The sequence below is a fragment of the Limulus polyphemus genome, unplaced genomic scaffold (genome assembly GCF_000517525.1).
Source record: "Limulus polyphemus unplaced genomic scaffold, Limulus_polyphemus-2.1.2 Scaffold600, whole genome shotgun sequence".
In the NCBI taxonomy this organism is placed as follows: domain Eukaryota; kingdom Metazoa; phylum Arthropoda; class Merostomata; order Xiphosura; family Limulidae; genus Limulus; species Limulus polyphemus.
The window spans coordinates 50,089-66,829 of NW_013666210.1; the positions used below are offsets into that span (position 1 = coordinate 50,089).

Here is a 16,741-nt window from a genome sequence, read left to right on the forward strand (position 1 = left end):
TATTTCTTAGATGTTTACGTTTTGTTTCATGCAATTTCAGGGCCGTTTCACGAGTGTATTACCTTGGATTAGACTCAACAAGCGTCTTCAGAGCATCAATATCAATTCCAACATGTCGGCCCCTGCCATTACAGTTTTTAAGGCTAAAGTCACCTGAACGAAATTTGCTGAACCATCGTTAACACTTACGAACGTTCAAAACATTTCCATACACTTCTTTGATATTATTTGTGACTACAGAGGCGTTGTTTCCCTTCTTGTATTCAAACAGCATTACATGCCGAATGTGTGTCTCGTCATGTGCCATCACTATAACGGATTAGAGTATACTAAACTTTACAAATTATATAGGCTACACTAACGTGACGTTTAAGCGGTTCGTTTAATTATTATACGTGATGTACGTCTTTTGGGGGGTGGTTAATGAAAGTGTTCCAAAACGCGACATTATTCGGATTATTCAAAGCAATTTTCATATACAGAACTTAAAAATTAAAAGGTTGAACTGAAGCAGCGTTATTTGCAAGATTCACTTTTAAGTCACGTAAAATAATGTAATTATTAATCAGTATCCATGGAAGTCTGAATGTGTTAATTATCATCTATAATTACACCTATTAATGAGTTCAGACTTCTTCAGATAATCTCGGATTTGTATATAAAAACGATATTCTGAAGACGTGATATTTAGATGTGAATTTATTCAAGCGTCTTTCAAACATTTTAAAAGCATAAAAATAGACTTTAACAACTCGAAAATTACGTGTTATTCAGTTTGAAAATAAATATTACGAAGAAATATAGTTAAATTTTCTCAAGACTGAGGAGGATCAATCGAGAGGCTTACAGAACGGCTATCAAACAAGATCAATAAATGCTGTTCGACAGGCACTGCTGCCCTTTATATGCACAAATATATAGTTAAGTAGCTACATAAAACGGGGCTCTAGTACGTCACTCTGACTTGTATCTTTTCATTATCGTCTCTTCCACTGAGCGAAGTTACGGTAAAACTGACCAATGAAAACCATCCTAGCTCTTTGTGTACTTTGTGTAGAATTTGTGTACTGTTTGACAGTAGGCTAAAATTTGAAATATATTAATTATATATGCACTAAAATTAGTATTTCAATTTTATTTCAATTAATTATAGGGTTTCATTTCGCTAATGAAAGTGTTTTTTTTTTCTTTGGACTGTAAAGTAATACAAAAAAGCTAGTTAGCTAATAAATACGTAATAAAAGTCAAAGATCGTGGCTTAATCAGCTGATTGCTGGATAGTAAATTTTTCTACTGACTTGGTATAACAAGATAACGCTGACGTAATCATGTTTTATATCCTTTTCAAAATATTCATATATGCACACAATATCACGTATATCACTATTAGCTTGCTTGTTACGTGTCGGTTCATAAAATATTCACTGATTAATTTCATTGTTTTTATGTCTTTGCTTTGTCATTGCCTCTGAGGCTTTACACTGCAGATAACCTTCCACCACTAAGAGAGCAGCAGAAAAGCACTAACTGATCAATATCGTCCTAGAACGAGGCATCAGTGAACATCCCAAAATAATTCCACATTCGAAATGAAACTCCAGGCACCCTACAGTCTTATGACGTCATTCGAACAAATGTCATGCAGCAGTTATTCCACAGATAAATAATTAAATATTTCCTTAGAGAAATCAATATGCGAGGAACTCATTGCTTCTATAAAACAAATAAATCAGGCTGTACTTTGGCTTCTTTCATAGTGAGTTACTAAAGAAATATCGCCATCTTGAGTTAGCAACATCAATTGGTTTAACTGTTTTCATTTGTTTTTCGGTAACTTTGGGGGGAAAAAATATCTGAATAGCATACATATCTAAGCCTATCATCTTCACTCACTCACTACCCTACCCTACCACATAAATTCACAGCCTAAAAATACATTAAGTAACCACTACGTGGTTTACACTAAAAATGTAGCTCACATTTCTACATTATAGCATGCAACTTAAAGATTCCTTTAGTCGTGAAAGAGGTTGACTATGTTGAGATCACTACTAATTACAACACATTTTATTCACCTAGTGTTGTCATCACTTAATTAAATAAATGCTCACCAGATGGCCCAATAAATTCTACAAACCTGAGGTACGATACTGCCAAGCCGACTATCCTTTCGTCGGTACTTAGCCCTCACTTCGCCTCCTACGCACGAGTCGTCGGAAGATTTTCCCACCATACAAAACGTTTTCTCACTTTTCCTGGGTCGGTTAAAAGTAACGTGGAGCACAGTAAAAACCAAAGAGCCCGACTGTACTTAATTATTTGTACATCTTCCTGTTACAGAGACTTTTCTTAATCAACTTTATTCAAAATTTATTAATTACTCTTTTCATCGAGATGTTTATCTTTATTCTCCACATCCAAAATATAGTTTGCATGTTTCACATCGCGTTTAGGGTGATGAATCTCAGATTCCAATATCCCTCTTATTCTTCTTTGACTTGGTTATATTATGAGTCACAAAATTATCTTCTTGAGATAAGATAACAGTTTTACTAGTTTGATACGAAGTTTTGGCATTGATCGCTACACTTTTGTGTACAAGTAAATTCATCTTCCGAATTAAACATTTTGTTTTATGGGTCCAAATATTCTTTCTTTCTAAATCGAACATTATAATTTTGACTCTGCTGATCAATAGCGTTTAATTCAACCTGGGAAGCGAGAAACTGTAAAGCTTCCAATTTCGAAGTAATACGTTTTACTTTCTATTTTAATTTTTATTCCCCAAACACTCTTAATTTTCGACACACAATGTCCGCTACCTCCACCTTCACTAGAAATTCACACTTTCACAGATATTGTCATTTCGAGCTAGTGAATCCAGATTTGCATAATCAGTCAGTTATTCCAAACCACAGGACACGTTGGCAAATAACAGAAACTCAGATGATATACATTAGGTTTATGTTCATGTTACCGCACTCTACGTGAAACTGCTGTATCTTCCTAAGTTTTCTAACGTGTTCCAGGCAGGTGCAACCTACTCATTCAAGAGTAGAGCTTCAAAAGTCTATGTCTGCAGCTCTTCTGTTATCAACCTAGATCAATTCCAGGTGTAGCTGACGTGAGGCGCACGCCCCCAGGAACACGAGGAGTTTATGACTAAAGTGTACGTGTAATCCGGTATTAGTCTTAATCTAACAGAGAAACATAATGCTTAACAATACGCCACGATAAGGAAGTCATTTACTGACACAAACTCGATAGCCACGTGGGAACAAACACAAAACGAAAACATCAACATATACGGATACGATATAATTTTACTTCATAACTAAGACTAAACATGAGTAACATAGACAGATTTAACGAAAACAGTTTAAATTTGGTAGCACATTTTTAACAGTACCCAAATTTAAATCAGGTAAGAAACATTGCTACATTGTTACACGTTTCTTTATCAATTCTGGTAAGTGTCTTTCACATCAAAGTAAAACATCTGAAAATGGCTAAACTACAGAGCTGAAGTTAGTTATCAGGCAGTATTCTTTACAGTCTGCTATAGAGCTCTAACAAATGCATGTTTATTTGGTTTGTCACGTGAATACTCATTCTGAACGACATCTAGAAAACCATCCTTTCATATTACAACTTGGGCAAGTAATAAAGACATTTGTGATTAAATACTGTGTGTGTGTTATAGCAAAGCCACATTGTGCTGTCTGCTGTGTACACTGCGAGGATTCTAACCCCGGATTTTAGCGTTGCAAGTCCATAAACTTACCACCGTCCCACCAAGGGACGATTAATTACTAGTTTAATACAATTCAGAATTTTTTAACAGTTTTATTGAACAAAAGTGTGTTTATACTTTAAATCAATCAAGTTATTGAGTTATTGTGGATCTTACACCTATTCCTCATGGTATGTGAAAACGACAGGCGAGTAATATTTTTAATGATCCACCAAGTAACGAAAAACTTCAATTATTAGGAAGAATGGCTTTAAAGGAAGTCAAGCTGTCATCTCAGTATATAATCTTAACTCGTGAAATGACATGTGTTTTTACTTACTAGTAACGCGAGAATTTAAAGGGGAATCACATAAATATAAATAATAATACGCATATCACAGAACTGTATTCACTGTTCAGTTGATGCGTGATTTACAAGCGATTTATTAATTTTCGTTCTTGTTGTGATGTTCATTTACAAACAATTTTTTCACTGTTTATTTGTTTTGTGGTTTACATGCGATTTATTAATTGTTGTTCTTGTTGTGATTACAATCAATTTATTTACTGTTTCTCTGTTGCACAGGTGATTTATTAATTGTTGTTCTTGTTGTGATATTCATTTACAGGCAATTTATCCACTGTTTCTTTGTTGTACAGGCGATTTATTAATTGTTGTTCTTGTTGTTGTGTTCATTTACAAGAAATGTATTCGCTGTTTCTTTGTTGTGTGGTTTAAATGCGATTTATTAATTGTTGTTCTTGTTGTGATTACAAGCAATTTATTCACTGTTTCTCTGTTGTACAGGCGATTTATTAATTATTGTTCTTGTTGTGATTGCAATCAATTTATTTACTGTTTCTCTGTTGTACAGGAGATTTGTTAATTGTTGTTCTTGTTGTGATATTCATTTACAAGCAATTTGTTTACTGTTTCTCTGTTGTACAGGAGATTTATTAATTGTTGTTCTTGTTGTGATATTCATTTACAAGCAATTTATTCACTGCTTCTTTGTTATGTGGTCTAAAGACGATTTATTATTAATTTTTTGTTTTGTTCTTTGCTTGGTTTACAAACCATTTCCGTGTAATTTACAAATATTTCATTTATTGTTTTCGTTGTTTGGGGTACAAACGATTTTACTCTTTCATAACTGTGTAGTTTATAACCTGAACGATTTATTCATGTTATTAAGTTGATTAGTGTCAAAGCGATTTATTTTGACAGTATGGCTTAACAAGCAGTTTTCTGTCTTCTTCAGCTGCATGAATATTCTTAATGGACCAGTAAAGTACGTTGTGGCAAAAAATATTATCTGTCTTACTATGATGTGATATTACATCATCTTAGGGCGTTATAAACCATTACATTTGGCATGATGATATACAACTTTACCAAAAACTGAGGACGTTATTATTATTATTTACTTGTAATTTAGAGCCAAACTTTTTATTTCAGTCAAAAATCCTTACGCTAAAAAGTTAACTCAGTTTTATGAGTTTGTGATCAGCGCATAGTTGCAATATGGGGTATTTGCGCTAAGCCCGCAGTGGGAATCGAACCCTGCTATGTTTCATATCTGTTGTTAAAAATGATAAATAGATTCCAGTAAATAACAACGATATTATAAAATTAAAAAAAAAACAACAGTCAATGGATTTTGAGACAAAAGCCTATTAATCCCATCACATTTCATAGAAACTTGTGATTTACCATACATATTACAAATCAAAAGTGTGTGTGTGTGATTATACATTCTTGTAATTATTATTATTATTTTCTCTTTCTTTCTTTCTATGTCATTAACTTTATACTAAAACATTAGCCCTTCCCATGAAAACCGTGGAAATCTTTCATAATTATGTGGCAAACACTTCAGGGCTATTTTGAAAGTTTAATACAGTACATGGACCATTCCCTGGAGCTTTAAAGGATTATATACACCAAGCCTTATACTGAAAACTTTATGAAATTTATTAAGTCTACGTTTATTAATTACTTCTGTTCAAACTTGTGTGGCTACTGAATAGTTAGAAAGCTAAAAAATCTGGTTTCGATAGTCGCGGTGGGCGCAGCACAGGTAATCCACTGTAAACGCGACCTTATAGAATATACAACTAATAACACGTGATAAATCACGTTACAAATACCTCAATGATGCAACTGTAGATCTGTTATCCTATCTGTTGTTTGCACATTTGTGTATCGTCAACACCTGCTCGAACCGTCTACAGTACTGAGACGTGTAAAGCTATACGAGTTTCTATACATCGATAACCACCACAGAGAATTATTTGCAATCAGTGGCGAACTGAATTTAATTTAAGCATTTCAACTTTTACAAAGATTTATACTATTATCAGAAACGCTCATTGCATTATTCGTGGCAAAGGCACAAATTACAAAATAGGCAATTCTGAAGTTAGACACAAAGCATTATGTATGCATTTAAATTGAAGTTTGACAAAACAAGAAGAAATTCTTAATTTTTAGTCCAGCTCCCCAGTGGCACAGCGGTATGTATGCGGACCTACAACACTAGAAACCAGGTTCCGATACCCGTGGTGGGCAAAGCACAGATAGCCCTTTGTGTGGCTTCCTATTTAACTACAAACAAACCAAATGTTTGTCCATACTGACTATTGACCAATTTAAATATCGTCCGTCACTAATAATACTTCGTTTATGGTTTATATATATATATATTTGTATAAAGGTCTACGAATTGCTCGGATAATTATTTACTATTAATCTTATATAGGGTCAGTGCTCGAATTGAGAGGGAACAGAAGGAAATGCCGTTCTCTTTGCTATAAAAAAAAACAAAACAAAACGAATCTATGACTGTCAAATGTCTGATTGTAAGAACATACATCAGTAAGTAGATTCAGGAGTTCCACTGTCAAATGTCTGATTGTAAGAACATACATCAGTAAGTAGATTCAGGAGTTCCCTTTGTTAACTTTATACAGCTCGAATGCTGTGTAAGGTCGTTACGGTTTCTACATATTCTTTACACTTTTCACCCCCGATGAGAATCAATTAATAAATGAAAAACGTTTCTATTGTATACCTCCAAAGTTCCCAGACAGTAAGTAAATGTTGTCCAACATTGGTTAAACCACTATAGCCAACATGATTACAACTTTCTATATTAATTATATGGTTTTATAAACTTTATGGAATGGTGCCATTTGATGAAATGTAAATAAGATATTACCCAATGTTTTGTGTGTGTGTGTGTTGCATTTCGTACAAAGCTCCTTGAAGGATACTCTTGTGATGCTGAATAGTGGGGTTTGATTTTACCTCTTGTGATGCTGAATAGTGGGGTTTGATTTTACCTCTTGTGATGCTGAATAGTAGGGTTTGATTTTACCTCTTGTGAGGCATCCACAGCTTCAGAGTACGAGGAAAATTTATGTTATCACAGTGATTCGAACCTGGTTTCGACAGCTTCGAAATCAAGAGTTCTACCACAGGGCCGATTTAGAAATTGAATTTTGATCCTACAAAAAGAATGGGGTGGGAGTCAGTTACAAATATTTGTTAAAATCACAGCAAGATAATTTCATTAAAGTATATCACTACGGTATTTTGTATGGTTTACCAAAACTTCATAAAATAATTGTCCCATTAGGTTGATAGTTTCCACTGTAGGCAACTATAACCAGGAACAAGCAGGTTTTTGAAGTTTTTCGTTAACACATTTTAAAATAATGAATATATAGTTAAGAACAGCTTTGAGATCTCTAAACAACTGGTAAGTTTAAGACTTGATAATCAAGCTTATTGTACGAGTTTTGATACTGAATATTCCCCTGTATACTGACATTATTTTACACGAGACAGTTCAATTAACATAGATTTGGTTTTACAAAATGATACGATTACAAAAGGTCTAGCAAAATCAGATTTTACTGAGTGAGCTACTAAATTTTGCCATTAAAAATCTCATTTTAAGTCTAATAAAACTATTTATTATCAAATAGATGGTGTTACTATGGGCTCAAAATTAGTCTTTCAAACCTGTTTTTATGTTATCATGAAAAACAATGGTTGAATAACTGTCCAGAGAGTTTTAAACTTTCCAGATACCATAACTATGTGTACAGTGGCGTAACTACAAAAGAACCGCATAAAAAGTAATTGTCTCCCTACATTTACCTTCCAATAATTGTAGTTACGATTCTGGCTGATTAATATCATTAACGTAACTGAAAATTCAAAAGTAAAGCAAACTTTAATTGAAATTGGTTTTTATTTTCGAATTATACATGTATCAAATTTCGGACCAGTTAGCTTGGCATTGGTGAAAGCGAAGTACGTAGTAGTACGCATGGTGGAACTACAATTATTATATTCCCACCATGATAGTACCTACCACTAACTGAGGCGATCAGTGTATGAACTCAGTTTGCTCTGTCGTTTCTCTAAATGATTTTACTACATCAGAATAATTCAACCACTCTTTAGTTCAAACAAATTAAGATGTACGTCTCTCTCCTTGTCGGCAATTCTTAAGTCTTACTTACGCCACTGTGTATGGATGATACCTTCGTTATCTTCTTAATGTATCTAAACCAACAAAAACCTTGTGTTAAGTTTAAAGTCGAAGTCTTAAATAACTCAGATTTGTTTTCCATTTAAATCTCAACAACTTTGTAGATCATTTAGAAATAGGAACGTATCATAAACCAACGTATACAGGACTGTAGTCATCATTTTGGCAGTTTTAATGACATGTTTATATCTTAATTTATAGAACTTATCATATTGCCAGTAACTCTCATTATTTTCATAAAGAAATAGAAGTTGTACAAAATGTGTTGTTAAAAAAAGGTTATTATCCATCATTACTTGGGAACGTTTATTTAAATGGAGTTTACATCACTTAAGTTACGATGTTTTCCAAATGTCATTATATGTCAGTCTTTTATTTATGGAAAAAAGACAATTTTATTGTGAGAAATAAAATAAAAAATATCTTGAAATCAAACTATCCACAAATTTCAGTGTGTATAGCTATATAATCAATGTTGAGAGATGAGGACTTTTTCAAGTTAAAGGACAGAATATATAAACTTCAAATTTTTATACGATTTTTATTGATCTGTTCTCGATGTGAACGAGATATGGGATTAGCCATGCTACGATTAGAGCGGCAAAAAATATCTGAAGCCCAGGGCTGGTAATTCCTCAATTATCTACGAGCGTCTAGATCAGGAATATGATTGAACTGCTGATGAAAAGAACTTTGCTATAATTTGTAATTTCGACAACAAATAAGATGTGAGAATAAAAGAGAATGGCGATAAAGAAACTACAACCAATATCGAACTCTGAAAAGCATAACAAAACTCACTCATACATTATCAATTTGTAGCAGTACAAATTCATTAATTTAAAAGTTGTCACATGCAACTTTATTTACAAAGATATTGGAGTGGCATAGAACAGTGACCTCTACAATAAAATGTAGCTTGGAAGTGTTGATTAATTGCATTCTAGATAATACTCTAGAACAGTTGGGAGATTTAAATGAATGACCTCATTACTTCTTATATTTCAAACTCCAACAGTCATTTTTCTAAGTTTGTTATTTTTATTATATAATAGTATGCCATTTGATAACATTTTAACAATAATGATAAGAAGAAGAAAAAGGCACTTTTCTTAAAACTCTTTACATCCATAGATCTACACCCTTGTGCATATAATTGTTTATCTAATATTAATTAAGTGTTTTTAATTTCTTGGAACGACATTACTGGAGTATTGGCAAACAATTTATAACAAACTGGATCATCAGTCAACGTTGACCCAACCTTGGTCTGCCATCTGGATTAGTATAAGTCATGTCTTTCAATAGCATGCTCCACTACAGGGCATAGCGAAAAAAGTTATAATTCCAATAATTTGGAGTTAATACTTACAAAATGAGAACGCTAACGAATTGTGAAGCACTAGATATCATGATTACATTTTTCAAGGTTTTAAAATGAAAAAGAAGTAATTGGGGATTGTAAAATATCAATATTCTAACAGATGCAAACTTTTATCGATTTATTTATGTTTTCTCCAAAATAAAACTACATTTTAGAACTTGGTTTATAGCTTGAATCATTTTAACTACGTGACTTTACTTTTACGCATCTCATGTAAAATATTCATTCGACGCCTAAACCATTGAAAGACATATGTATAATATTTATTTTCACCTGCTTGTTGCAAATAGTTTATGCCGATATAAAATTACCAGAAATTGGCAAAAGTTTGTATTTAACAGGAGATTACTTAAACTAGTACTTTTGCGAAAATATTTAACTTCAGTGTGAATAGGATATATTGAATATTGTACCAAAAATCTTACAATATTTCGTATTTGTTATTCCGCTATTGGAAAAAACGTTTATGAGAATCCCTGAAACATTAGTTAAAGTTTGAGGTAACTTACCATTGACATTCGAACCCCAGGGATTATTAAGGAACTTAGTCCGAATTCTGAAGATTATACTGAGTAGCTTGATTACTAATACCAGAATGGTAAGGATCATTGAGGAACTTAACCACTGTTTGAGTAGCTTAACTTGTTAATATCATAATGCCAAGCGCTAAGGAATTTAACCACTGATATTCGAACCCCAGGGATTATTAAGGAACTTAGTCCGAATTCTGAAGATTATAATGAGTAGCTTGATTACTAATACCAGAATGGTAAGGATCATTGAGGAACTTAACCACTGTTTGAGTAGCTTAACTGTTAATATCATAATGCCAAGGATCGCTAAGGAATTTAACCATTGATATTCGCGTCTTGGAGATTACAATGAGTTGCTTAATTGCTAATGTCTTAATAGAAGAGATTCTTAAGTAACTTAATCGTTGATACCTGATTACTAGGGGCCTGTAATCACCATCTGAATGCTATGACTTTTATAAAACAACAATTGACATCCAAGCATTAGCTGGTTTCATGAAGGCAAAGAAAAAACAAATAAACCACATTGAATAAAACTGCAATAATTGTTATGTATTTTCAAAACTGTTACATACAAAAATAAATGAAGTATATAGGCAAAAATAAAATAAAGAGTTCTTCAAAAATTATTTATTTATTGGAAACTATATTAATTAAGATAACGACATCGGTGTTTTTCCCGCCAGAAACTTGTTTTTTCCACAAAGAAAAGCTTTGAAGATAATTAATTCACACGTCAAGAGAATAATTTGTTAAACCACATGACCAATACTTCAGTTGCTATTAGATTTTTCCATAGTTTCAAGGCATTAATAACTGGAAGATTGTGAGTATGATTTTTATTCCCAAAGCTACTATTGTTCTCTGATTTATCCTATTAAGAGCTATAAATAAACATATGGTAAATGTTAACAATAACTCTCACACGTTATAAATCTCTGCTACGATTCTATTCAATACATATGTTAATAACAGAAAGTATAAAACTCATCTACAAATATGTTTGCTTCAAATCTAGAAATTCTATGATCTTTGACTATAAGCTATGCGCGCCATCTATTGTATTTCTTATAAACCAATGGAATACATACTAGTAAACGAATTTGGGGAAAAATATGTAGAATTTATAAAGAGAAATGATTTTACTTTATATGTGTAACCTGTTTACTAACACTATAAATTAAATTTGGTTTACAGAGTGGCTGTACATGATATAATCTGTGATTGCCAACAATAATGCAACACAAAAGTGTGCTATTTTTACAATATTTTGTTCTCTATGTGGTCAATTTATAGAACCATAACAATGTAATTAGATTAATAACTATTCACTTTTATGCATCATCATGGACATATATACTAGGCCAGCGGCTTCCAATTTTTTATTAATGACGATACCCTCAACCCACTTATCTTGATATGCTCGACACCGTTGGTGCTACATGAATTTTTTCTTTTTTTTTTGTAGGTTATTTTTAAGTTCTTAATTAGTCTTCGTTTGGTGAAACTCTCGTGAAATTTCTAGCAACTTGCCACCACCACACACAGAGTTTGGAAACCACTGCGCTAGGCCAAAACAAGTAACGTACAACCCATGCCTGACACGTACAGTAAAACCACTATTTTTGTATGGGAGATCGTTGGTCTTACAATACAAGGATTCGCGTTAATGGTCCAGCAAAACGCTGTTCATTAAAAGTATTATCAAAGCTTTAAAAAATCACGGTGAGGTATGAAGAAAGATTTTAACTGCAGTATGAATAACTGAGAACCCCCTCAAGTAGTTCCCCGATTATCTACACCACCTCAGGTCCATGATTAGTCGAAATACCGAATAATACACAAGTCTCTTTTATCAAATTATCCACTTTACTATGCGCCAACAACAAACAGAACACGTACAAAACAAGCAAGATTCGAATATGCAAACATTGGCTATACGTGATGCTCTCAGGTAAAACTGGAGCCAACACGTGACTATCATTAAGTACGGTAGTACTTAATAGTAGGGATCGTGATGAAACAAAATGACGGCCATAAGATTCGTTCATTCAAAAACCACCTTTAAAATGTTTGAATATTAACAATGACTTTTTCATAGTATTAGCTGAGCTACACTAAACCTTGTTGTACTCATAAAGCCACCTAGATCGCCATATACGTGTTTATATCATGAATAAAAATTTCAGAATTTAAACTAATTTTCATTTAAGTAAGTAAGTGATTTTTCCAGACAAGCGTACAGAAGAAATGAAGAACCTTATCGCTCTAACTCATTCACAGAACTCTTCCGTTTGTGGTCACAAGTATTCCTTTCTTTTACCGAAAAAGATACTTATATATATATATATATAACGGACGATGCGCTACTTTTAGCATATAATTAGATTCGAGGGTAGGTTGGTAGAGATCCTGATGACTAATAAAATCGAATCGGCTATACGCGCAACTCACAACAATATAGCTAATAAAAAGGAAACACACAAGTATAATAAAAAATATTAAATTTTATAAAGACAAGTAGGAATCGATATATACGTAACTTAGCTAGCTATAGTAATATAGAAAACACGAAAGTCAAAACTACAAAAACTGGGTTACTTAACATTAAAAATTGTTTTTATCCCTACTTTGGCAGATCACTGTAATAATGTTATTCTGAGCCAAAGTAGGGATAATGTCTTTTAAATTTTAAGTAGCTCAGTTTTGTGTTTTTGACTTTCGTGTTTTAATACTTTTTTATAGCATTAAATTTTTTTATATTACTATAACTAGCTAGGTTACGTTCATATCAACCCCTACTTGTCTTTGTAAAATTTAATATATTTTTATTATACTTGTAAAGTTGACAATGTGGAAAGCTCGACAAGGCTTGTCCGTAATTAAACATTTCTTACTAAAGCTTATGAATTTCAGTGTACTTCTGGTGAAATTCTGTTTATGTAGAACAAGTGTTTTTTTTTCAAGATACAAGTTTTTTTTTTTTCAAGATATCGTTTTAAATATGGGATTACTCTTTATAATTAGCCAGTAATTCCTCGATCGTGTTCACTCTGGTGACCATAATTACGCATTATTACTCCACTTATCGCAATTTCTATTATAACACAGCAATCTTCGGAAAAGTGAGGTTGGGTCAGCCTTAGACCATACACCGTGACAAAGTTTCCAGAAATTCTCCACTGTACAATGAAAATCTGCTACCAAGGTCGCGTTTAAGGCATAAAAATGGGATGCAGCTATATTGAGGGACTGGTCGAAAGATACTGCTGTAGCTGCAATTTCTTTAATCCTCTTTTTCGTCATGTTAAATAGGTGTGACTGGATTTTGTAATCCTTTAGACTGTAAGCCTTCATCAGTTTCAAATCCTTGATATCAGTACAAGGTGTTGTTTGGTTTGATTTGCTTTGAATTTCGTTCAAAGTATATGAGGGTTATTTGCGATAACCGTCCCTAATTTAGCAGTGAAAAACTAGAGGGAAGGTAACTCGTAATCACCACCCACCCTTTTACCAACGAATAGTGGGATTGACAGTCACATTATAAGGCCTCCACGGCTGAAAGAGCGAGCATGTTTGGTGGAACGGGGATTCGAATCCGCGATCTTCAGATTGCGAGTCGAGCGCCCTAACCACATGACCATTTCGTTATTTGGGTGGGTATTGTTTCTTGGAAAGGATATTTTTCTTAATTTTAATATAAAAATCTGCAGCACATATATATATTTTTTATTTTTATAAAGTGAGTTGAACCCTCTGTATTCTAGTTTTGTAGAAAAAACTACAGATTGTCAAATTATGTTTATTTAAACAAAACTTTTGTTGTTGTGTTAGTGCAAAGGTGCACAATGGGATATCTGCGCTCTATCTAGCGCGGGAAATCGAACCACAGATTTCAGCATTGCAAGTGAGTAAACTTAACACTGACCAGCTGGGGAATGAAACATAAATTAATCTGCATTTAGACGAATTGGATTAAAGTTAGTAGACAGACGATTTCACGAACTTAAAGGTAGATAAATATTTGCAATTAAAGATCAGAAGTTTAACAACAATGATTGAGATTATAAATATATCTATAAACTATCATTATCAAGTAGTTTACAACCAAAAAGTGGCAAATATCCAATATGGTCAGGACAATAACATCTGAATCTAATTCCAAAAATCTATATTTTATTAGTTAAGTGCACATTTCATCTATAATGTTACGGCTGCTTCTGTGCGTTTTGCACGAGTTATGCACTGCGGAAAGACAGGCCTAGAATATGTACTTACTGCCAGAGTTCTTCAACTGTTCGAAACGTGGTAAAACACAGACAAGTGACAACTCGTTTTTTAGTCAATCATGGTACGCATTAGGAAGGTTTGGACACACTATCAGGCATCTGGTTATTGAAGGTCAATTATATGATATTATGACTGCTATCCAAACAACATAGCTGGTAAAAATCCTTAATCCACACAAATGGAATAATTTTTTTAATGGATCTTAGGACGACCACAAGAGTAATTATTAATCATAAAATTGCAAAGAACAGACTTCAGGAGATTGGCCCAAAGTCGAGAATATCTGCTTCATCCCTGCAGTTGACCACTCAGCGCGTTTATATTTTTGTGATATTTATAAATTTCAGCAACACCACTGAGTACCTGTATTTCATACAAATAGTTAAGTCTGAGAAAAACGATATGATAATTGCAGTTTTGCTGAATATAACAATTTTGGTGATGGTTCAGTTATGGTATGAAGAGGTATTAGTATCATTACTTACACAGATTTTCACAATTCTCTCAAAGGGCGTATTTCTGGCTCAACGACTTATTTACTTAGTGCTTCTTCAAACAGTTTGGCCTATCAAAAGTATCTGCAACCAAATCAGATTTTGTCCTCATGCAGAAGGATGTCCGATGTCATATTTCCATGGTTGAGATGGGCTATATTCAACATAAAATCGTAAATTTAACTAAATGGACAGCAAAAAGTTAACATCCAAGTCTCATAGAACACTTGTGAGACATTCTTGGACACACTGTACTTCAATGCTTCAATTCACCATGTAACGCCAGAATGTTTGACATTGTACTATGGACAGAATACTCCAAATGATCAGAAGTATGTCTTGGAACATAAAGACTATATTTAAGTTCAATGCTGTTCGTGGTCCACGTGTTGTTCATAAAACATACTGTAATTTACGTTTTGTTGTTTATTTGGTTGAAGAACGATATATCCATAAACAAAATGTGTTGTTAGTGATTTGGAGTACTACAATGTAAATACAATCGATGTTCCTTCTCTATACATTAAATTGAATTTACTAAAGAAAGCCAGTTAGTATGACTATGAAGTAACATGTAGCACCAGGAAAAAGCTAATGCCATTATGAAATATATACATCGCCAAAAAACAGCTAGTGCCACAAGAGAATAGTGTTTATTTCCAAGGAACGACACACTACGATGAAATGTAACATGCAAGAGAATATCAGCCACGAGCATATACATTCGAGGAACTCCAGTAATACTAGAAAGTAGCAGTTACTACCAGGAATATCCAGTGGTATAGAAAACAGTGTTCACCATCAGGAGATATCTGGTGGTATAGAAAGCAGTATTGATCATCAGGAGATCTACAGTAGTATACAAAGCAGTATTCCCCAACAAGAGAGCTCCAATGGTATAAAAAATAGTAAAACCACCAATCCAGTGATAAAGAAAGCAACACTCACCAACAGAAGATTTCCAGTGGTATAGAAAGTAGTATTTAGCACCAGAAGATCTCCAGTGGTATAAAAAGTAGTACAAACATCAGGAGATCTCCAATGGTATAGAAAACAGTATTACCACCAGGAAAGTTCCATTGGTATAGAAAGTATTCTGCATCACCAGAAGAATTCTACGAACGGAGAGATAGTGACACCAGAAAGTTGCATTTAATATCTTAGTAAATCCAGTAAGCAAAGAAGTAGCATGCGCCAAGGCCTAACTGGCATAGCAGTTAAGGGCGCTTGAATCGCTCTGTGGGTCGGGAAATCGAAACCAATCTCCGAACATGCTCACAATTTCAGCCTTGGGAGGTTATAATGTGACATGCAATCCCACTATTCGATGGTTAAAAGTAGTCCAAGAGTAAGCAATGGGTGTTGTTGACTAGATGCTTTCCATCTTGTCTATCATTTAAAAATTAGGGACGGCAAATGCAAACAGATCTCGAGTGGCCTTACGCGAAAGTAAAAATAAACAACAACTTAAAAACACCCAGAAGTAAATACATCGTAGGGAGATACAACACCATTAGAAAATATATGTACATTGACAGGGAACAGCTAGTGCCATCGGGTTAGAACTAGCATGAGCAATAAGTTCAACATTTTCAACCATATCCAACTAACTAGATATATATATATCTATATATATAAAAGAGGAAGTTTGTTTATTTGTTTATTTTGTTCACTATAGGAAACCTAACGGTTTAAATAGTGCTAAGTGATTTAGTAACTTTGTGAATTGCAAATTACTGTTT

General features: G+C 33.4%; 1 protein-coding gene across 4 annotated transcripts in view; it reads right to left on the bottom strand.

Annotated features, from left to right (window-relative positions):
* Positions 1-16,741, bottom strand: part of LOC106459387 (potassium voltage-gated channel subfamily H member 2-like) — a 161,533-nt gene that overhangs the window by 42,128 nt on the left and 102,664 nt on the right. The gene's annotated exons all lie outside the window — the stretch shown is intronic.